The sequence below is a fragment of the Diceros bicornis genome, chromosome 3, assembly GCF_020826845.1.
Source record: "Diceros bicornis minor isolate mBicDic1 chromosome 3, mDicBic1.mat.cur, whole genome shotgun sequence".
Taxonomy (NCBI): domain Eukaryota; kingdom Metazoa; phylum Chordata; class Mammalia; order Perissodactyla; family Rhinocerotidae; genus Diceros; species Diceros bicornis.
Window position 1 is genome coordinate 74,472,192 of NC_080742.1, and position 23,543 is coordinate 74,495,734.

Genomic DNA, 23,543 nt, shown 5'->3' on the forward strand with positions numbered 1-23,543 from the left:
TTCTTTAAGAGGAGGGATGGGGGGATATTTTCAGATAGAGAGAATTTTTTGTCTGTTGAACTTTTCTTTTAATCACTAGAGATTCTCCATCATTTAAATTACTACTCAATGATTTACTGTAGGAAGAAGAAAATTGTACCCAAAAGGTAGGAGTAGGATTCATAAAGGGATAGTAAGAATGGATATTGATAAATTTGTGGTAAATCTAAATTAAAATTACTGTAAAAAGTGACTAATCATGCGTGGTTTAAAAACAAGACATAACTAAAATATTAGACATGGAAGGGGGTTATAAATTACTTTCCTTTTATTATGAGTGAGAAGCATAAAGATATTGATTGATATTAGACTTTGTCAGGTAAGTTTATACATATTAGAAATTTGAGAATAATCACTAAAACAAAAAAATAATGTATAACTTCCAATAATTTAGAGGAATAAAATGGAATAAAGACACTTGATCAGTCCAATTGAAGACAGTAAAGAAGGAAAAAAACCCATAAAAACACAAAGTAGGGGCTGGCCTGGTGGTGCAGCGGTTAAGTGTGCACACTCTGCTTCGGCGGCCCAGGGTTCGCAGGTTCGGATCCGGGCGTGCACCAAGGCACTGCTTGTCAAGCCATGCTGTGGCAGCGTCCCATATAAAGTAGAGGAAGATGGGCACGGATGTTAGCCCAGGTCCAATCTTTCTCAGTAAAAAAACAAAACAAAACAAAACAAGAGGAGGATTGGCATCAGATGTTAGCTCAGGGCTGATCTTCCTCACCAAAAAAAAAAAAAAAAAAAAACCACCAAGTAAGGTGGCAAAAATAAAATACTAAGAAACACAGCAAGAGGAAAAGTAAAAAGCTTGACAATTAAAAGATGGAAATTCTATGATTGGATTACAAATTTCCAGCTATATGCTATTTAAAGAGGCACATCTAAAACACCTGACAAATATTAACCATAAGAAGCTGATGTAGTTATATAACTCTCAGAGAAAACAGTTTAAGGGAGAAAACATTGGTAAGGTTAAGGAAGGTCATTGTAAATTATTAAAAATACTAGGAAGATATAATAAGAAAAAAGGTATAGAAATCCATTTTCTTATTATTTATACATGTATAATTCTAAAACGTTTAAAACTAGATTAGTTCTACTTGAAGAAACTTCCTTTTATTCCTTGACAGCTCTCTTTGAAAGTTTAGCGCACATTTCTTTCACTAAGCCTTCCAGTATTGATTTTTTCAACCCTTTTCTATCTTCCCCTTTGCTCTTATGTTGTGTACTATATATTGAGTTAGATAGGAAATCTCACAGGGGCTTTGTCTTTTATGTGTTTGTAAGTGCCATGTACCCTTACAACTATCATAAATAAATAATAATCATCATCTTGGGATGAAAATAAAACATAAAAGTGTCAGCCTTTCAAACAGAAATCAGTTACCTTCCTCTCTTTAACTATACCTTAGAGATGAATTCTTGTAAATTCTAGAAGCTCCTTCAAGTATATTATTTAAGTTGAAAAAGAAAAAAATAATGCTACATCAGTCTAAGGTGAACAACCATCTTGGTTTGTCTGATTTTTGCACTGAAAGTCTTGTATCCCAGAAAACTCTTCAGTCCCAGGCAAACTGGGACAGTTGGTTGCCTGATAATATCACTCTTCTTTTAAGAAATCTAAAGCACATCATCTTATACCTTTATTGAATATTTCATCTAAGTAAATGTTTAGACAAAGGACCAAAAGTTAATATCCATAATGGAGAAAAATAATAACAATTTTCCTTAATCAGAGTCCTTATTTCTATTGTTAAAAAAAGAAAATGTCATGCTTGCTTCTGCAGCACTTATACTAAAATTAGAATGATACAGAGAAGATTAGCAAGGCCTCTGTGCAAGGATGACATCCAAATTAGTGAAGTGTGCCACATTTTTTGTAGGGCTTTTAGTAAGATGTCAGGCTTAAGAAACCATCAATTTAATATAGATTGCTATTTACATAGGTTATTATATATGAACCTAATGGTAATCACAAACCCAAAACCTATAATAAATACACAAAAAATAAAGAGAAAGGAACCCAACTATAATACTAAAGAAAGCCATCAAATCACAAGCAGAGAGAGAAAGAGAAGAAAGTAACAGGGAAAAACTACAAAAATGTGCAGAAAAAAAGTAACAAAATGGCAACAAGTACATACTAATCAATAGCTACTTTAAATGTCAATGGACTAAATGCTACAATCAAAAGACAGAAGGTGGCTGAATGGATAAAAAATAAGACCCATATATAAGCTATCTACAAGAGACACACTTCAGACCTAAAGACACTCACAAAAGGGATGGAAAAAGATACTCCATGCAAATGGAAATGAAAAGAAAGTTGGGATAGAAATAATTATATCAGACAAAATAGATTTTAAAATGAAAACTGTAACAAAACAAAGGTCATTACATAATGATAAAGGGAACAATCCAACAAGAGGATAAAACACTTGTAAATACTATGCCCCCAACATAGGAGCACCTAAATACATAATGCAATTATTAACAGACATAAAGGGAGAAATTCACAGTAATACAATAACAGTAGGGCAATTGAACACTCCACTTACATCAATGGATAGATCACTCAAACAGAAGATCAATGAGGTAACCTTGGCCTTAACTGACACAATAGACCAGATGGACTTAGTAGATATATACAGAACATTCAATTCAAAACCTGAAGAATGCACTTCTTTTCGAATGCACATGGAACATTCTCCAGGATAGATCACATATTAGGCCACAAAACAAGTCTCAATAAATTTAAGAAACTTGAAATAATACCAAGCATCTTTTCTGAAGGCAACAGTATGAAACTAGAGATCAACTACAAGAAGAAAACTGGAAAAGCCACAAATATGTGGAGATTAAACACAATACTACTGAATAACTATTGGTTCAATGAAGAAATCAAAGAAAAAAAAACTGGAGATAAATGAAAATTAAAATACAATATACAAAATTTATAGGATACAGCAAAGGCAATACTAAGAGGAAAGTTTATTGTAAAACAAGCCTACCTCAAGAAGTAAGAAAAATCTCAAATAAACGATCTAAAAATACACCTAAAGGAACTATAAACAAAGGAGGAGAAGAACAAACAAAGCCCAAAATCAGTAGAAGGAAGGAAATAATAAAAATCAGAGTGTAAATAAATGAAACAGAGACTAAAAAGACAATAGAAAGATCAATGAAACTAAGAGGTGATTCTTTGAAATAAAATTGATAAACCTTTAGCTAGACTCACCAAAACAAAAAAGAAAGAAGGCTCAAATAAATAAAATCAGAAATGAAAGAGGATAAATTACAATGGACATCACAGAAACACAAAAGATTATAAAAGAATACTAAAAAAACCTCTATGCCAACAAATTGGACAATCTAGAAGAAATGGATAAATTCTTAGAATGATATAACCTCCCAAAACTGAATCAAGAAGAAATAGAGAATCTAAATAGAGTAATCACTAGTAAGGAGATTGAAACAGTAATCAAAAACCTCCCCCAAAATAAAAGTCCAGGACCAGACGGCTTACCCAGTGAATTCTACCAAACATTCAAAGAAGACTTAATAGCTATCTTTCTGAAACACTTGCAAAAATTGAAGTGGAGAGAATACTTCATAACTCATTCTACGAGGCCAACATTACCTTGATACCAAAACCAGACAAGAACAACACACAAAACAGAAAATTACAGGCCAATATCACCAATGAACATCAATGCAAAAATCCTCAACAAAATACTAGCAAATTGAATACAACAATACATTAAAAAGATCATACACCATGCTTAAGTGGTATTTATTCCAGGGATGCAGGGATGGTTCAACATCCACAAATCAATCAATGTGATACACTACATTAACAAAATGAAGAAAAAAAAAATCACATGATCATCTCAATAGATGCAGAGAAAGCATTTGACAAGCTACAGTATCCATTTATGATAAAAACTCTCAATAAAATGGGTACAGCAAAAAAGTACCTCAACATAATAAAGTCCATATATGACAAACCCACAGCTAGCATCATATTCAACGGTGAAAAACTGAAAGCTATCCTTTTGAGAACAGGAACAAAGCAAGGATGTCCACTTTCACCACTCTTATTCAACATAGTATTGGAAGTCCTAGCCAGAGTAATTAGGCAAGAAAAAGAAGTAATAGGCATCCAAATTGGAAAGGAATAAGTAAAACTGTCACTATTTGCAGATGACATGACTTTATATATAGAAAACCCTAAAGAATCCATGAAAAAACTATCATAAATAATAAATGAATACAGTAAAGTTGCAGGATACAAAATCAACATATAAAAATCTGCATTTCTATACACTAACAACAAAACAGCAGAAAGAGAAATTAAGAATACAATCCCATTTACAATTACAACAATAAGAGTAACATACCTAGGAATAAATCTAACCAAAGAGGTGAAAGGCCTGTACACTGAAAACCATGGAACTTTGTGTTTGAAAGATATTGAAGAAGACACAAAGAAATTGAAAGATATTCTGTGCTCATTGATTGGAAGATTTAACATAGTAAAAATGTCCATACTTCCTAAAGCAATCTAAAGATTCAATGCAATCCCTATCAAAGTCCCAGTGATAATTTTCACAGAAATAGAACAAAGAATCCTAAAATTTATATGGAACAACAAAAGACTCTGAATAGCTAAAGCAATCCTGAGAAAAAAGAAAAAAGCTGGAGGTATCACCCTCCCAGATTTCAAGATATATTACAAAGCTATAGTAATCAAAACAGCATGGTACTGTCACAAAAACAGACACACAGATCAATGGAACAGAATGTAGAGTCCAGAAATAAACCAACACATCTATGGACAGCTAATTTTAGACAAAGGAGCCAAGAACATACAATTGAGAAAGGAAAGTCTCTTCAGTAAATGGTGTTGGGAAAACTGGACAGCCACATGCAAAAGAATGAAAGTAGACCATTACCTTACACCATACACAAAAATTAACTCAAAATAGATTAAAGACTTGAATGTATGACCTGAAACCATAAAACTCCTAGAAGAAAACATAGGCAGTATGCTCTTTGACATCAATCTTAGCAGTATCTTTTTGAATACCATGTTTTACCAGGCGAGGGAAACAAAAGAAAAAATAAACAAATGGGACTACATCAAACTACAAAGCTTCTGCACAGCAAAGGAACCCATGAACAAAATGACAAGACAACCTAACAATTGGGAGAAGATATTTGCAAATCATATATCTGATAAGGGGTTAGTATCCAAAATATATAAAGAACTCATACAACTCAACAACAAAAAAGCAAAATTACCAAATTAAAAAATGGGCAAAGGATCTGAACAGACATTTTTCCAAAGAAGATATACAGATGGCCAACATTAAAAGATGTTTAACATCACCAATTATTAGGGAAATACAAATCAAAACTCCAATGAGATATCACCTCACACACATCAGAATGGCTAAAATTAACAAGACAAAAAATAACGAGTATTTGAGAGGATGTGGAGAAAATGGAACACTCATACATTGCTGGTGGGAATGGAAACTTGTGCAGCCACCACGGAAAACAGTGTAAAGATTCCTCAAAAAGTTAAGAATAGAACTACCATATGATCTAGCTTTTCCACCTGTGGGTATTTATGCAAAGCGCTTGAAAACATTAATTCAAGAAGATACATGCACCCTTATGTTCATTGCGGCATTATTTACAATAGTCAAGACTTCGAGACAACCTAAGTGCCTATCAATGGATGAATGGATAAAGAAGATATAGTATATATACATTACAGAATACTACTCAGCCATAAAAAGATGAAATCTTGCCATTTGCAACAAGAAACCTTGAGGGTGTTATGCTAAGCAAAATAAGTCAGACAGAGAAAGTCAAATACCATATGATTTCACTCATAAGTGGAAGATAAAAACAACAACAACAAAAAAAAAAACAAACACATAAATATAGAGATTAGATTGGTGGTTACCAGAAGGGAAGGGGGTAGGGGTGTGTGTGAAAGGAGTAAATGCCATGTGTGTATGGTGACAGATGACAATTAGTCTTTGGGTGGTGAACATGACGTACTCTACACAGAAATCAAAATATAATGATGTACACCTGAAGTTTATATAATATTATAAACCAATGTTACCTCAATTAAAAAAAATAAAAAGAGAAAAAAAGAAAAGAAGAAAAGGAAATGTCAAAACTTTTGTAGTCTAAGTATTTCTTTCTAATTTGATTAAATGTAGGGCATCTTATTAAGTGAACAATTTGCAAAACAGTGGAAAATGACTTTTCCTTCAAACTAATATCTGTTATCAAGAAGTTTCTGATATTCATGGAATTTTTATTAAGTATTCTAGAGAAATGCACAATTATTTTCAAGCACTACTACATCTGATAAGTTGAAGAAGGTGAAGGAATTATGAAGTCAGTCACTAATTCTTAAAAAAAATACTTCAGAGATGTTTCATAGCCTTGCATTTGCTTACATTGAACAGCTAATTTTTTAGCCAAGGAAGTGGTTAAAATTGACTATGGAATTTGCAGATAAGGAGAAAACATGTAGTTAAATTACGATATATTTCCATAAGTAAATAATATAAACCTCTCTGCTATCTGAATTACAAAGAAGTATATTTTCCATATTTGATTACTTGTGAAATTTCAATTTTCTCATAGTCATAATGGCTCTGAGAACCTAATAACATTGTCTCAAAAATGTTCATCCATTCACAAAACTATATACCAGGTGGCCTGGAGTTCCAAAAAGGAATAACACATGACCCAACCTTTAAGGGACTCAAATTCTGTTTGAACTCACAGTAAAAAAATGAATTTATTAAAGTAGAACACAATACAATAGTATATAGACGGTGCCATCATTATAACAAGACAGAAGTTACTAAGATGTATAGCAAAAACTACACAAAGGATATGATGCTTGAATTAGAATTCATTCATTCATTCATTCATCCTTTCATTCATGCATTTATCAAAATTATTAAGCATTAATTTTATTCCAGACACCGTGCTTAGTGCTGACTATAAATTGTAAAAAGGAAAGAGAGGCCCCTAACATTATGTAGCATACAATGTATTAGGAAAGAGAGACAATAAATATGCTTACAAATAAATAAAATACATTAATTGTAGATGGTGACAAATTTTGTCAAAGAAACAAGCAGGTGATATGAAACAGACAATTGGAGGGAGTTGAGGACCGAATAGGAATTGTTCAGGCAGATGAGGTGAGAGTGGACAAGGGCATTCTAAGGGACAGGTCCTTTTAAGCTGTCTGGCTCCCTTCTGCAACACACAGTTGACGCTTCATAAATGGTCACCAACATTCTTGTGTTTTTCTTCGTAACTATCTTAAAGAGTAAATCCTAACATTACATCCACCACATTCTAATTTGTCTCTAATCCTTTATCCTCTTGACCTTACATCCTTTTTTCTCTGTTTATTGCCCAGACTTGTCATTTAATACCATTTTCCTGCCTGCAACCTTTCCTTGATTCTGATTCCTGTTCTTTCTCTAGTATGGCCAGAGGTAAAGTGCATCAGAGAGTAAGGCATGAATATCAAACCAGAAAGCCAAATCTTCCCTAACTCCCAGGGTAACACATGTAGGAGCAAGAAGAGCTAAATAAAATCAAGAATAGATCTGGAGGGAGGTGAAGTGATGTCAAAGAAGGAGGAGGGGGAGACGGAGGGAGGGAGGGAGAGGGAGAAGGAGAAGAAAGAAAGAAAAGACCCAAGCAAGAAAAGAGGGTCCAGGTATTTTGCCATTAATGGGGATGAAACAACCGAAGTTCTACCCCTTTGGATACAAATATGGGAGTGAGTCAGCCTCAGATACAGGTCCAGAGCTGTTAGAAACCTGCCAACCCTTTGGCACCAACCAATCCTGCTGTGAACCTGGGGACCAGTTCCTGGCTCTATTTGAATTGTAGAAATGATGAGCCTAAGCAACCTTTACCCCTAGAATGCTCTGTCAATGTAGATCTGTGCTTTCTCCACTCTTCCTTGTTAAACCCAGCCCTCTGTGAAGTCTGCCACAGTCTGACACATTTATGATCCGTCCCAACAACTAAAAATGAGGAGTTAGAGTGCCACAGTACATGAGGACTTAGATTCCTGCTGCCATGAATGTCTGCTTTAGAACCAGGACCTAAAGAGAATGATCGTCTTTCACCTGTACCCTGCTTGGGCTCTACGTTGACCTTACACTGAGCAACTTCCATTGATAGCAGTTGCTTTGATGGAAGACTTCAGAAGGTTATAACGATAATTACAAAATTACTGTATTTCAAGGTATTATTGTCTTAACCATTGTAAAAAATGGCCTCACAATGAGAAAAAAATGGCTACTTAAATAAAAGTGCTAAATGATCCACAATCTCACTGGTGCTTGTAATACTATTTTACCCTCTTCACTGTTAGGTTCTTAATTTATGGGGCAGGTGAGAAATTCATTTGGAGATTGTCATTTCCTTCACATACTTTAAAAAGGAGCAGAAGAGTCTGTTTAAAATGAGATATCTTGGTTTGGTGCCCAATTATCTCTTCCTTTCACTTGGTGTTACACTAATTAATTCACGCTGTCATCCTACTGTCAGATCATACTTAATTCAACTAATTTCATCTGCAACTAACACCTTTCCATAAAAGTGAACAATAGCTTATTGTTTGTCTTCATCAGTAATTTGTCAAAGTGACTGCTCTACGTTCAGGTGTAGCATTCCTTACCTTGGAAGATAACAAATTCTGTACACATACACAGACATGTAAATACTAGTTCAGTGATAAATTCTAGCAAAAAAAAATTACACTCACTTTACCAATGAACAACTTTATAAACAAGGAGTTTTTATTATATGACTTTTATTTTCAGGGATATTTGACTTTCTAGATGAAAGAGTTCAGTATTGGTACATGAGATTTTTTTTCAATACAAATCTAAAATTATTTTAATACATTTTCACTGAGCATTTAATATTATAAACATTGCCCTGAATATTTCTTTTTATGATATTTAAAGCTTACATGTGACTATCTAATCTGTGACATGACAGTTTAGTAGCCAATTAAATTTTGAAAGTTGATGTTCTTTTAAGTGAAAGAAACAGGCATGGGAGAAACATTCTGTACTGAGCAATGATATTTTTTAAGGATGCATAAAGTTATTTTTGTGAATGCAATTTTACTTCCAAGTGCTGGCAGAATTATTAATATATCTGTCTCTGTAGAAAGAGATTCATATTTGAAGATATTATCAAAAATTTCCCTATTTGGTATGATTTTGTTCCCAAATGTGTCCTAATTCTCTCAGTGCCTCTGGACAAAGACATTTGCCAAGAAGATAAACAGACATGACTCCTAAGACAACTGAGTTTTTGGTCCAGAGAGGAATGAGGTCTGTTAATCTCTCAACCACTCTTTCTCTGTGTTTGGAGAATTCTTGGCTCTCCTTGGTTGATATAAATGTGCACCCAGGATTGGCTTAATGTAAGGGGAATGTAGAATTCTCCCTAGTCTGCATGGTTTCAAGGTATTTTCTCTGGTCTAGGCTTAAATGTCAAGGCCTGGAGTCCTTTGTGTCTCAATGGGAATAAAGGCAAAGCCCATGATAATGGGATTGATAGGATGGAGTTGGTGGCAGGTAAGGCACATCCAAGGAACCTAAAATGAGAAGGCAGGTTGACCATGGATAGAGAACTTAAAATTGGCTATAGATTTTTATTTTTAGAATTAATGTTTAACTTTTACAAATTTTGACAAAATTTCCTATATCTTAGTATTCATTAGTGTAAAAGTATATTCAAAAGGAAAACTCTATATCTTAATGCCAGAAAAAGTACAACATCTTGCCCTAAAATATAACTTTGGAAAGACAAATTGCAGAGTTTTAGCTTTGGATGATTTATCATGTCCTTTCCAATATGACCTGATTGTCATGGGGCATGGGAAAAAAGTGTGATTAGTACTATGGGCAGGTAGAAAAGATCAAGTCTAAGTGAATATTATTAAATATTTCCAATGTTCATAGTTCGTGGCTTAATCGTTCATAAGAGTGAAAAAATGGAAATGACCCAAATGTTCAACTGCAAGGTATCTGTTACAGATACCATAGGTATTAGTTAGACATTAAAAAATAAGCAATTCTTTGGAAAATGTTCATAATGTATTAAGTGAAAAAATCAAGTTATAGAAGAGTAATCCATAGATATGTCTTAAATACATTATGTAGGTGACATGAGGACATGCCACGCAGAGTCCCCCTTCAAGGATAGATTTGTTGCTCAGCCACAAGGAATGTGGTTAACAGACAGCCTCCAGCTGTCACTTCCTTCACAGTCAGCCTAGCTTCAGACAGCTGCTTTGCTTGACCTCACTCCCTTCCTGGGGCAGGCCACACCCAGTGATTGATGCAGGCAGGTTTGAGTATAAGGGCTTGACCATTTGGTCCCGACAGAAAACATTCTGAAAGATAATACTTCCTCTAGAGCTGCCCACAGGGTGGCTGAGGCTTTGTCAGACCTGATGAAGTTTGACTTCTTCCTCTACCCAAACCTGTGTTTCCCTTCCCTTTCTCAGGTTAAGTCCTGAAAAACATCTTGTATGCCAAATTCTATCTTAGCATCTGCTTCTGGAGAGCCCATCTGTGGTAGAAAGCCCCCAAAGATGTCCATGTTGTAATCCCAAAAACCTGTGAATATGTTACCTTACATAGTAAAAAGGACTTTGCAGATGTGATTAAGTTAAGGCTCTTGAGATGAGGAGATTATTCAGTGGGCCCAGTGCAATCACAAGGGTCCCTATTAAAGAGAAGGAGAAATATCAGAGTCAGAGGAGGAGATATGACAAAAAAAACAGGAGTCAGAGAGAGATTTGAAGATACTACTCTGATGGCTTTGAAGATAGAGGAAGGAATGATGAGCCAAAGAAACCAGGCAGCCTCCAGAATCTGGAAAAGGTGAGGAAACGGATTCTTCCCTAAAGCCTCCAAAGGGAGCATGGCCCTGCTGACAACTTGATTTCAGTCCAGTGAAATCTTTGAGACTTCCAACTTCCAGAACTGGGAAATTATAAATTTGTCTTGTTTTAAGCACTAAGTTTGTGATAATTTGTTACAGCAGCAATAGGAAATTAATTCACCCTCCAACATCTCATTTTGTTCAATATGATATTTTGGTGAAAAATATTTTTCACTGGGAAAACGTACACTGAAAGGTGTATAGTATTTATCAATGTGTAAGATTTTTCCTCTTTTTGCTTATATAATTCTTCAGATTTTTTTACAATAAATATATATTTCTTGTATAGTAATGAATTTTTAAAGAAGAAAAAGAATGGTTTTCATGACTTTAGTCAAGATACTCAAAAGTAGTGATGAAAATATATGCACTCCACAGATTTTCTAAAGGAAAATTGAGAACGAATACTATTGATTACTGTAATAGAGTAATCTTTTACAAACAGAACAAATGAAATCAAATCAGCTTAAATGGATTAAATAGCTTAATACATCTAAATTATTACTAAATTTTGTTTCATTCCATCATTCCTCTATTGAGGGTGGTTATTCAGCTTGTTTTTTTTTTTTCTTTTTTTTCCCCATCATTAACAATGCTCCCATAAATATCCTTGTACCTAGAACATTATCTATCAGCTCTTAATGCTTTCAGGATAGATTCTCATGAGGTGAATTCTCGAATAGGTAGTTCATATATTTTCATTTCTAACAGAGGTTGTAAGATTGCTCTGCAAGCATGATGTTACAATTCAAATTTCCACTTGTAAGGCATCGGACCACCCAATCTCCACAGTACTCTTTTAAGATTTTTTACAGACTCAGACACAAGTGACATGACTGAGGCTTAGGGAGCAGGCAGAACTACAAGTAAACTTTACTGCCAGTAAAAGTGACTTGAAACTTAACCCAAGATTGTTGGCTGGGAAGGGTTTGTATATCTCCTATTTCTGATCAAGATTGGTCCTGCGAGCAGGAGGTTGGGCTGTTCCTGTTGGGAACTAGCCTGGGTCGTACGTTGGGCCACCTTTTCAATCTCATCTCCACTTAACTCCCTTAGCCTTAAACCAACCAAACTGAGAGGCACTCTCCTTGCCCTTTAATTATTCACAATTTGATTTTCTTCTATCTGGAATGTTGCCTATTATCTATTTTCATATTTGTAAGACAATGGAATCACAGAATTTTAGAATTTTGGGAGACAAGATGTACAACCTTCCACCTAATCTGGTATTCATTGTTCTTCTTACGTATCATTTAAGACCTCAATGTAAGTTGAGGACAGTGACACATCTCATGGTAAAAATATTAAATTCAATGCTTTTAATAAGCTGAGTGACAACTGATATTTGGGAAAAGTTGAGAAGGAGAAAACTATTATCGATGATTGCCTTTTTAGGTAGCGGGTAGAGAGGGCCCTTGAAGAACTATAATGAGGGAAGCAGAACACAGATAAACATGGTATGTCCAGGTGTCCAGGCAAGAGAAGTATCCAATGCCAGATAAGTGGATAAAAGAGACAGAACAGAGCAGGAGATCTAGGTTCATATAAGTAATCAGGACAAGGCGATCTGAGGAAACTGAAGCAGCAGTAGGAGATGGATTGGTTAAAACATTGATGAATCAGAAATCTTCATTAATTGAAGGAGCAAGGATAGTGTAACTTGAGAACAGGGACACAGAGCCAGAGTAATGGAGAAAGGAGAGGAACAATCTGGAAGCTGAGGCTGTTTGCTCCCCCACACCCCAGATTCCTTTATTCTTATCTCACACAAATGAGTTTTGGTCCTGAGTAACTCTTGCTTGGGTGCCTATAGGTATTAGAATCTAAAAACAAATAGCTGACTACTGAGGTATTGCCAGAGGAGGGTACAGACACAGTTTTCTGGCAGAGATAGTTCTTATATTGATCATTTAAGCCAGTATCTTCATAAAATATTAACATTACAAGGCTTAGTTAGAAGATGTTAACTGCTGGGAGCCACTGGTGAGATCTGAGCTTGTGTTGGACTGTAACTCCAACATAATACTTTTCTTTTAAATCAGGAAACACAATGATACTTTCTTTTTCACTACGTAGGAAAATTCAGAATGTTATTGTGGAACACCCTGCAGTTACTGCACAGTAAAGAAATATTTCTCATTTTAGATTAGCATCTGAAACTCCACATATACATAAAAGTAGATAACAGTTCTTGTTAATATCTCCTGACTCCAACTTTAATTTTCAGCATTCAGAGCACTGACTCTGTGATACACAGTCAGTGTGATATTTTGCCAGAGACTATTGTAATCCCAAATGAGAAAATGTGTGGTGCTTTTGGGAGTGAATACATGATATTATAGTAAAGCATCAGGAGATAAATACACAGGGTAAGTCTAAGAAGAATTTTTCTGAGATACGTTACTCCCCTAGAATAATACTTGAGTGCTTCCATGGCAAAGTAGACATGTGGCAGAAGACTCCAGGGGACATTTTCCCCCACTTATATAAAATGGGAAATCAAGGTCTGCAAAGACCTTTGAGGTTTGTTTGTTTTCTATAAAGGATATTTAAACGTAACAGTTTCCGTGATTTCCTAATTTTTTTTGTTTTTTTTTTTTGAGGTAACATTGGTTTATAACATTATATAGATTTGAGATATACATCATTATAATTCAACTTCTGTATACATTACATTGTGTTCACCACCAAAAGGCTAGTTTCCATTTGTCACAGTACAAATGACCCTCTTTAATATGCTTATTAATTTATTTAGTTAAATTTCTCAAACGTTTCAGATATAAATGAGTTACAAAGTGACTAATATAGTTTCTGTACTCTGGGACTATATATAGGGAAGAGACAGTTGTATAAAGTTAACTATAATTCATGGCAGAATATGATGCGTCGATTACAGAGTCAAATTACAGAGTCTGTATGTACACAAGAGAGCATAATTCTCACTAGGAAATCAGAGATGTTTTCTTGTAAGATATGGGATTTGAGTATTTAAACCAAGCCTTAAATGTTAGGTAAGGTTACAGCAGTCAGAGGTAGAGAGAGAGGAATTCAGGCATAGATAACAGCAGTGAAGGCTCGTAGGCAGTAAGTATGAACATCGGGTAAGTGGTCTAGCGTGACTGGAATATAGGGAACAGGGAGATAAGGCTGGAGAGGCACATGAGGTCCAGATCACAGAGGGTCTAGAATGCCAAAGTTAAAGTAGGTGGGTGATATTCCTTAGGAAATGCCAAGTCATAAAAAACGTATAGAGGGTAACGGACTTGGGTTTTAAAAAAAAAAAAAATCATGTTCTACTCAACATGTCTACTATACACCTGTTTCTTGATCTCATTACTCAGATGACAGATTGCAGGTTTTAGTCTGTTTTCAGAGAATTATCTTACTTTCCCTATTCCCTGACAACTTTTCTCTTCAGATTCTAACTTTTGGCATTTGATATGTGAGCCTCCGAACTACAGTATTTGTTTTGAATTATTTGATCAAGCCTAAACTCGTATTTGTATATCATCAATATTTGTTTTAAATTTTGATAAAAACAAACCTTGTGGCAAAATTTGGACATGAATGTCATCACTGTTCTGATCACATTAACTAAATGCTTCGAAATCAATCTGACTCACTTTACTTTAACCTGATTTTTAGCATGAGATCCACACAGATCACTCATCTGGCATCAAAATATGATGTAGGTAGAAGATAACTGAATTGACATGTATTCCTCAGAGCAACTCTATCCACTATTTCTTTCTGCAAAAGAGTTTTGACAGCTTGTCAAATATTTTCTTATAAAGAGTCATCGTATGACTACCTTCATCAAACTACCTGTCGGTTCAATCCCATCCAGGCTTGAAACAGAATCAGTGTTTCCCCATTTGTTTCTAGTGTTGTGAGTAAGAATTGCTCAACTCAACACATCCTGAGAGGAGACACGGTCTAATGGATTGAGCACCAAAGAGAAAGTTTAAAGTTTGGGCATCTATTTCTTGTGTTTTTTTTTTTCCCATATATTTGTCATATAACTTTAGAAGATTTTACTTCACTTCTGTCTATATTCTCTGGTCCAGCTCCTAAACTTCCTTTGTGGTATTTGCCATCTGTCATTAAGAAGACAATGCTGATGTACAAAATATAATCTATAGAAGAGAGCGTTATAGTAGTCTCCCCTCATCTGCGCTGGATACATTCCAAGACCCCCACTGGATGCCTGTAACAGTGGATAGTACCAAACTCTATATATACTATGTTTTCTCCTATACATACACACATACCTATGATAATGTTCAATTTATAAATTAGACAAGGAAGAGATGAACAACAATAACCAATAATAAAATGAGCAATTATAGCAATATAATAAAAGTTACCATATACCTTAGCAACCTCAGCATACCATTTTGTTTCTTTTCTTAACTCAAGGACTTTCATCTTTTCACTTAAAGGAAGTACTTTATGGCTTCTCTTTAGCATATCTGAATTGCCAGCATCACTATTCTTGTGCTTTGGGGCCATTATTAAGTAAAATAAGGTTTACTTGAACACAGACACTGCGATACCATGACAGTCTGTCTGATAACCAAGACAGCTGTTAAAGTGACTGACGGGCAAGTAGGTATACAGTGAGTATATGCTGGACGAAGGGATGATTCATGTCCCTGATGGGAAGGAGCAGGACAGCGTTAAGATTTCATCATGCTACTCAGAACAGCACACAATTTAAAACTTATGAATTGTTTATTTCGGGAATTTTTCATTTAATGTTTTCGGACTGAGGTTGCCCACAGGTAACTGAAACTGTGGAAAGCAAAACTGTAGAATGGGAGTGGGGGTGGGGGAATGTTGTATTTCTAAAAGCTCTTGGGAAGATATTTATTGAAGATACACCTTATCTGTTCTATCTTCCAGTTTTAAGTTCTTGCACAGTGATTCATTGTGCAGCTCCAAATGAAACAGAGTTCTCATTCACATTTGTTAAAATACTTGTCACATTTTGCGTTGGTTTTTAAGATGTTAGGTCTGTCAAAGTGAAATGTTCCATATTACACTTTTGTTTCTTTGGAACAAAAATGAAATCTAAGCTATTTTTTTTCTTTTTTTTTTTTGTGAGGGAGATCAGCCCTGAGCTAACATCCCTGCTAATCCTCCTCTTTTTGCTGAGGAAGACTGGCTCTGAGCTAACATCCACTGCCAATCCTCCTCCTTTTTTTTTCTTCCCCAAAGCCCCAGTAGATAGTTGTATGTCATAGTTGCACATCCTTCTAGTTGCTGCATGTGGGACACCGCCTGGTCGTGAGAAGCGGTGTGTCGGTGCGAGCCCGGGATCCGACGCCGGGCTGCCAATATCAGAGCGTGAGCACTTAACCGCTAAGCCACGGGGCTGGCCCTAAGCTATTTCTAAAGAAAGAAAATTGCTTCTACTGATTGCTCTCTCTCTGGGTCTCTCTGATTCTCTGTCTCTTTCGTTCTTGGGAATGATTACAAAAATGTTTATTTTCGTGAAATACCCGTACCCAATTTTGGGGCTTATGTATATATTTATGTTTTAATCTTAATTTTCTTGTTGAAAGACATTTAGCAGTTTAATTTCACTCTTCGAATAAGCGTGAAAAACGGCAGTAACACCAATAAATTTGAATACAACTCAATCGTTACTATGGTAGAAATAATTTCACTTAGGTTCTACATGCATATCAACCTTTAAGAAACAAAATAGTTTATGATATATCAATAAGGACTTTAAAGGGAGATCTGAAAATAAAATAATCAATGTACAATTATTTTTCAATTATACGATGCCATGAAAATTTTTCTCAACTATTATTATTTCAAATAATTCTGCTGCAAGTTTTCTCATTAGAGAAAAAAGCAAGTTTTAAAACTGAACATGCGCCAGGATTAATTTAAAAACTAGGAATAAAAAAATAAACAAGAAAACATGAAATATTAGCAAGAGTAAGAGGTGGTCAAAAATAACCATTTAGTCCTCTTAACTGAATGGTGGGTGACCACCAGAAATTGATTTGCAACCGTGATGTGATTGTTTATGCATTAATTCCATCCTAGCCTTTTAAGAGAGCTAATGGCAAATACTTTACATTTCTGTAATAATCAAATTATTTCTCTTTCATTGCACTTATGCAAAAACATATTGAGCCTATTTACCTGAAGTAATACGATTGACTTTTACATCACCGTTGAAAATGCTACCACTTCTGACAGATTTGACTTATCTTGCTCAATGTCAGTTTCAGAAAACTTGAAAACCAATACAATTGCTATCTCGAGAGTGGGTTTCTGAAAAGTTCAGAAACTGAGATCTTCGGGAAATCTTTAATGCTCAGTAACAGGAAAGCTCTTGATTTTCTTTGGATTTGAAGCAACTATTGAAAAAGAAATGGATTGTTCACCAGACTTTTCAGCATTTCATTTCTCGTAAGTATTTTTATTGTATTGTATTATACTTGCTTGAAAACTTGATAACTTGTTCAGATTTAAGAATCCCATCACTATTTTTTTTTTCAGTATTGAAATGCATTTCTACCAGCAAATAAAAAATCTATGGCAAAAGGTTTGTCACCTTTGAGTATGTTTCATTGTTATCTTCTTTCTAAAATCTATGAAAATTCAACATGACAGATATTAACCTTTTAGGAGATGACATAATTCATTCTCTCACCTGTGTTGTATTTGAAACTTCCTTATTTTTCTGCATCCTAGAATAAAAATAATTAGGTTGGTGGATTCTTTGTGATCTCTAATACTATTCATTTAAGCTGGTCTTTGGATATGAAATTTCTCTGTTTATATTTTTCTAAAGTTTCAGATAATTGAAAGTTCTTACAGGATAAGAAAATGCCATTACAGGTAGAAGGATCAGCATATCATAAAGACTGAAGAACAATACAAAGAAACTGAGATTAAGATGATTTTCCTCTCAAGTATTCACCTAATGTTATTTAGAGACTTTCATGCCTATGTTAGTGCTACATACATCATCAGATACTCGATTAAACCTTGTTCAGCAAATGAATGAACTTCAAATAAAACTTTGCATTTAATTTTTTTAAACTTTAGTTTTAAACTTTAGTTTATTTAATGTGATATTAAAACATTTTACTACATCATCAAATGTCCAGATGGTTTTATTACTTTGCTGAGGAGAATTTTTCCATAATTAATTCGATTTTATGACACACAAAAGTAACTGTACTTAGAATGCATTAAATAAATGGCAGTGAATATTAAAAAAACTAGTCATTTTCCACAAAACATGTTTTAAACTAGTCTGAATAATTTCTTTACAATTTTAATATTTATTTAATTTACTATTTCAAAAGTTTCATTGGTACTCTAAGGACTACATTAGGCAATATTTCTGCTATCTGAAAGGATCATAATGACAAAAGTTTATGATACTAATAATATAGGAATATGTTATATGTAAGAAAGAACCTTGAACCTTTATATTTAGATAGTATGAAAAAAGAAAAATAACATATATCTGAGGGATATATCAATTATTTTCCATTCGTAGATATAATGTGTTGGCAAAGAATTTGTTCAATGCCATTTTGTTTCACTGATGTTCCTTTATACATACTCTTTATTTCAATTATCTTCTATTATATATTTCCATTAATATATGATGATCATTTAAAATTTCAGAATAAATTTACTTTTCTCAAAAAAAAAGCACTACCAGATTACTCACTTCATAGAACATAATTGAAACATTTTATACTTTAATAAGATCTTAAACACCAGATAGCTTAACTCCTATCTTCTCTTTCTCCTCTCTTCTACCCATATTTCGCACATGGGTAAATTGAGGATGGATGAAATGGTATATATTAAAGGTCTCACTAAGACTATTGCCAGGGAGAGGACGAGAAACTCCTGACCTCCAATTTTTGTGGCTTTGCCCTCTACATCATTCTGTTTCTTCCCCAAGTTCAGGCTCTTAAAATATCAGTGACTCGTGGTGAAGTCCAAGTCCTTCCAAGCACAATGTTCCATTAGTTCCCTTTAATCTCTGTGTGAATATGATGACCAGGAAATCTGGTTGAGATAAGGGGCCTTCACAAAGTTGAGGGACATGTTTAAGACTGTGGGTGTAATTAGCATAAGGGCCAGGATAATAAATAAAATCTAAGACTCTATATTCAGTACATTTTTCACTAAATCACACAGCTTTTGGTCTAAACATGCATTCAAGTCAGAGCATATTGCCATGCTGGGGGAAAGGCGAGGGAGGTTATGGCCAAGGTACGTAAATCAGCGCCTGCTGAAGACCACCAGAGCCACCTGATGCTTAGAGTCTCATATGCATTCACCCACCTCTTTATGTTAGCTTTTCCCCTCAGTTGTTCAGGATGTAGAGGGAGGGCCACGTTCTCTGCTTACAGATTTTAAGGCATTAGCAATCATTGAGATCATCTAATGATGAACTTGTCAAAGAAGTGCCTGCTTGATTTAGTGAACTAGTGTCCTAAACTGCTTGAAGACTCTGTGGGTTATTCCTAGATTGTGGTTTAGGAAAATACTTAAAGTTGACCCTATAGATTCCCAGAGTCATCCATTCCAGTGTTCATTCCAGCATCGGCTGTAACGCTGATTTATGATTCTAGGATCCTTTAGAACCTCAAATTTAAAATCAAATCAAGGTACTCACTAAATACCTTTCCTAGTTCTATCAGTGTCTACAAAACAGCCATTCAATTGATATTAACATTATAAAATCTTTCAATTGATCATTCAATTGATGTTAACATTAAAAAATAAAACCTAGTCACATGGAAAATTGGAAATATGCAAAAAAGAAAAAAAAATGAAAGTAAAAGAATAAAAGACACAAGTAATCACCACCCAGATACAATCGTAAATTTTAGGTATATATTTTTCATTATATGTGTGTGTATAACTTTTATCCAACTTTTAAAATATAAATAATATTAAGTATATTTTATTTATATGTATATTCAAAATATAGCTAAATCATCCTAGATGTACAAATTTTACCATTTAACAATCTAATATGAAAAATGTACCCTGTCACCCAATGTTATTCTTCAACACCATTGAAAATGGCTTCATGGTGTTTCATTTTATAAATGAATCATGATTGATGTAACCATTCTCTTTTTGTTTAATAATTAGGTCGCTAACAATATCTTTGTTCTAATTAACTTTTATGAAAATTATTACATACAAATCTTGGCATATATATCTAATTATTTCTTTAGGAAAAGCTTCTCAAAGTGGAAATTGCTGCATCAGAGTATGAAACTTACTCCTAAAAGACACTTTTAAAGACTTAAGTATTGTAAGACATTTGAGGTGACTTCATTATCCTCCTTCTCATCATAGATGCCATTCTTGAATACGTACTGTGTGCTAAACACAGTTCTCAGTACATGGACTTTCTTGTTTATTTAGTACAGCAAAATCCTTGGTGTTTACTATTTTTATGCACAATTTACTGATTTGGCAGGATACAACTCAAATTTTAATAATTTCTTATATTTTTCAATATATTTAATCATGTCAGCAGTATATATCCTTATCTTTTATGTAAGCTGGTTTTATAAGCCTTAACTCAATACTGTTAATATTCCCTTGTGCCTTGAAGACCTTTTATTTTCTAACAGAGAGAGGCACAAACTAGAAAACTACCCCACCAACTCCCTCATGCACTTATAACAAGGAACTTCTTTCAAATCAAATTGTGGATATAACTACTGCTACCATTCTTCTCATCATTCCCTTCCTCTTTGGCTATTATCTCAAAGTCAGATGGATAATTCATAGCCATGAGCTCATTAAGAACCTGTGCATGGAGTCATTCTCTCTCTGAGTTAGACACTTGAAAAATAGAACTGACTTCTAAAGAAAATTCATGAGAATTTATTCTATTACCAAATAAAGAGATACTATAGGGGAGAATTTGGGGATGGTTAAGAAGTGCCTATTGTGAAAACTAATCATACTACATATTACATTATATGTGGGTGACATAATGTGATACACCACATATTCAAGACTATGTAACAACAAACTTTTTGTATAATGAATTACATCACATTATCTGGTAATTCTTTTTTGACTCTTAGAGGATTAGGCAGAAAGGGAGTTCTGGTAATATGGTATTTCAGTAGTAAATCGTTTTATGGAAATCAATTCATTCTATTTTTAGTTTTTATGCTTTTAGTTAGGTCTTTAATTCCTCTGTGTTAGTATGTTACATTAGGTATCTATGCTTGTCGACGGATAATAATGAATATTTATTAGTGGCTTCTTTACCAATAATAATGTTTTAACAAGAATAACTTAAGTGTGCTGCCTTTTCTATACATGGATCAATAAAGAATGTAAAACAGATGCAATAAATAAGATTCTTAAATATATAACTAAATTATGAAAAATAAGTTGATTTAACTGTATATTCTGAAGAGTATTATTTGCTCATAATTGCAAGAAAATTATCACTTTTTAAACAATAATTTGAAAGACAGCTAAATAAATGTTCAATCAATTCTCTTGAGATTTCACCTTTAATCATCATGCTTCTCTAATTTAAAAAAAACGATTTCTAGCTATTAGACCCACAGCTATATTTTGTGGCTTACAATATTATTTCACTACTTGTAGACCACTTTTCAAGTTATTTTCAACACTTTCAATAAAACTCTAGACTTTTAATAAGAGTGGTTTTTAGTTTATCTACACTTGTTAACCAACTGTCACTGACAGTGTAATGAAAGACTTCTGTGGGCTTGGAGAGGGAGAACGTGCTGGCCGAGCAATTTGTCACTTAGGCTCACAAGCCAGAAGACACTTTGGCTCCCATCAAACCACTTTTGAGAGCTACATTGAAAACAACCAGTTTGTTAGTGTCACAGGTGTAGAAATCACATCTTTTAATTCTGCAGTTTAATTTTGGTTTCCCAAGGACTTAGCAAAATTTCAGGTTTGATCACACTACCTTTTCACTGTAGAGTGATTTTATCTCTCCCTCTCTTTTAAACTTTCCTGCTAGGAATGGCATGTACCAGCAAACATGATGATGGCCTCATTTTTTTTCCCTACACCAGTTTTTCATTAGCTTTATAGATAAATAAATAAAAACAAATATCATTTTCACCTTTTATTTTATGTACTATTCATATATCTTTAGTTTAGTACTGAAAACCCAGGAGTACCATCTTATTTTCTACATTACTGATTTTTTAGTTGTACCAAATTTATCAGAAGATTTTGGGCCTTGCAAAACAGCTTATCTGAGTTGAGATCAGTATGCTTTCTACTGAAACCTACTGGGCTTGAAGCATCAGTTATCCAAGATCTCTCTTACGGAGCATCAGCTGTGGGCCCTATATTTTCGTATTCCCAACTGTTGGTGTAGTCTTGGAGAACCATAGAATAACTAAGCTGGAAGGGATTTTAAAGAATCATTTAGTTCCAACCATTTGTGGCATATTCCAATGTAACTCTTCCCTACTGCCATCAAACCATGTTTCTAAATTCTCCTGTTTTGTTGACCTTTCCAGTAAAATAGCACTTGCATGTTGCCAACCTATTGGTAACTCTTTTATCTTTTATCTTACTCCATCTCAGCAGCATTAGACACAACCAACCATTATTGCCTTTTTGGGTCACTGTATTCTCTTGACTTTCCTGCTACTACACTTCTTCAGTGGCTGCTCCTTCTCATCTTACTTTTCTGGCTCCTTCTTTTATATCTGACTTCTGAACATTGGTGTGCCCCCGGGATCCAACGTTAGCTCTTTTCTCTTTTCTCCATAGATAATTTCAAACAGTCCTATGGCTCTACATACCATCTACATTCTACTCATTCTCAAATTTATATCTTTAGCCCTGAATATCCTGGAACTCCAGATCATATGGGATGTCCACTTCCATATATCTCTAGACATCTAATAGGTATCTTGAATTTTACATGTACAAAACAAAAGAATTGGTTCCCACAACCCTGTCCCCTGCACTGCAAACTTACACAAGCTGCAATACAGTAACAACCTTGAATTCTTTCTTTTCCCTTAAATTCCGTATGAAAGTCCATCAGCAAAACATGTTAACATTACTAGCAAAACTAATTCAAAATTGTAATGGATCTATTATGTGTAAATTACCCCCTAAAATATCTCCAAAGAAGAACCATATGACATACTCTTCCTCTAGGCCATGAGAAATAAATGGAGAGTGGAGTGCCAACATCCTTCAGACATGATTTAGTAACTGTTTTCTAAATGCAGGGATACTCATGGTCTTACTTGTTAAGAGAAATGAAAATATCAACCAATGAAGTATCAAAGATACCAAAGATTACCTACAGACACAAGAGTTCAGCAAAAATCAACAAAATAGGAGATTTTTGTCTCCATGAGAGACACTGCAGATGAAGAGGACTCCCTGATTCTTAGGAGAATCTCAAAGACCTGAGGTTGTAG

The 23,543-nt window shown here is 34.4% G+C and overlaps 1 non-coding gene across 1 annotated transcript; it reads left to right on the forward strand.

The window, feature by feature from the left end:
• Positions 1 to 1,817: 1,817 nt before the first annotated feature.
• On the forward strand, positions 1,818 to 1,920 carry LOC131400695 (U6 spliceosomal RNA). Its single transcript, XR_009217408.1, has one exon. It is a non-coding gene; the product is annotated as a U6 spliceosomal RNA (small nuclear RNA).
• Positions 1,921 to 23,543: the final 21,623 nt, after the last annotated feature.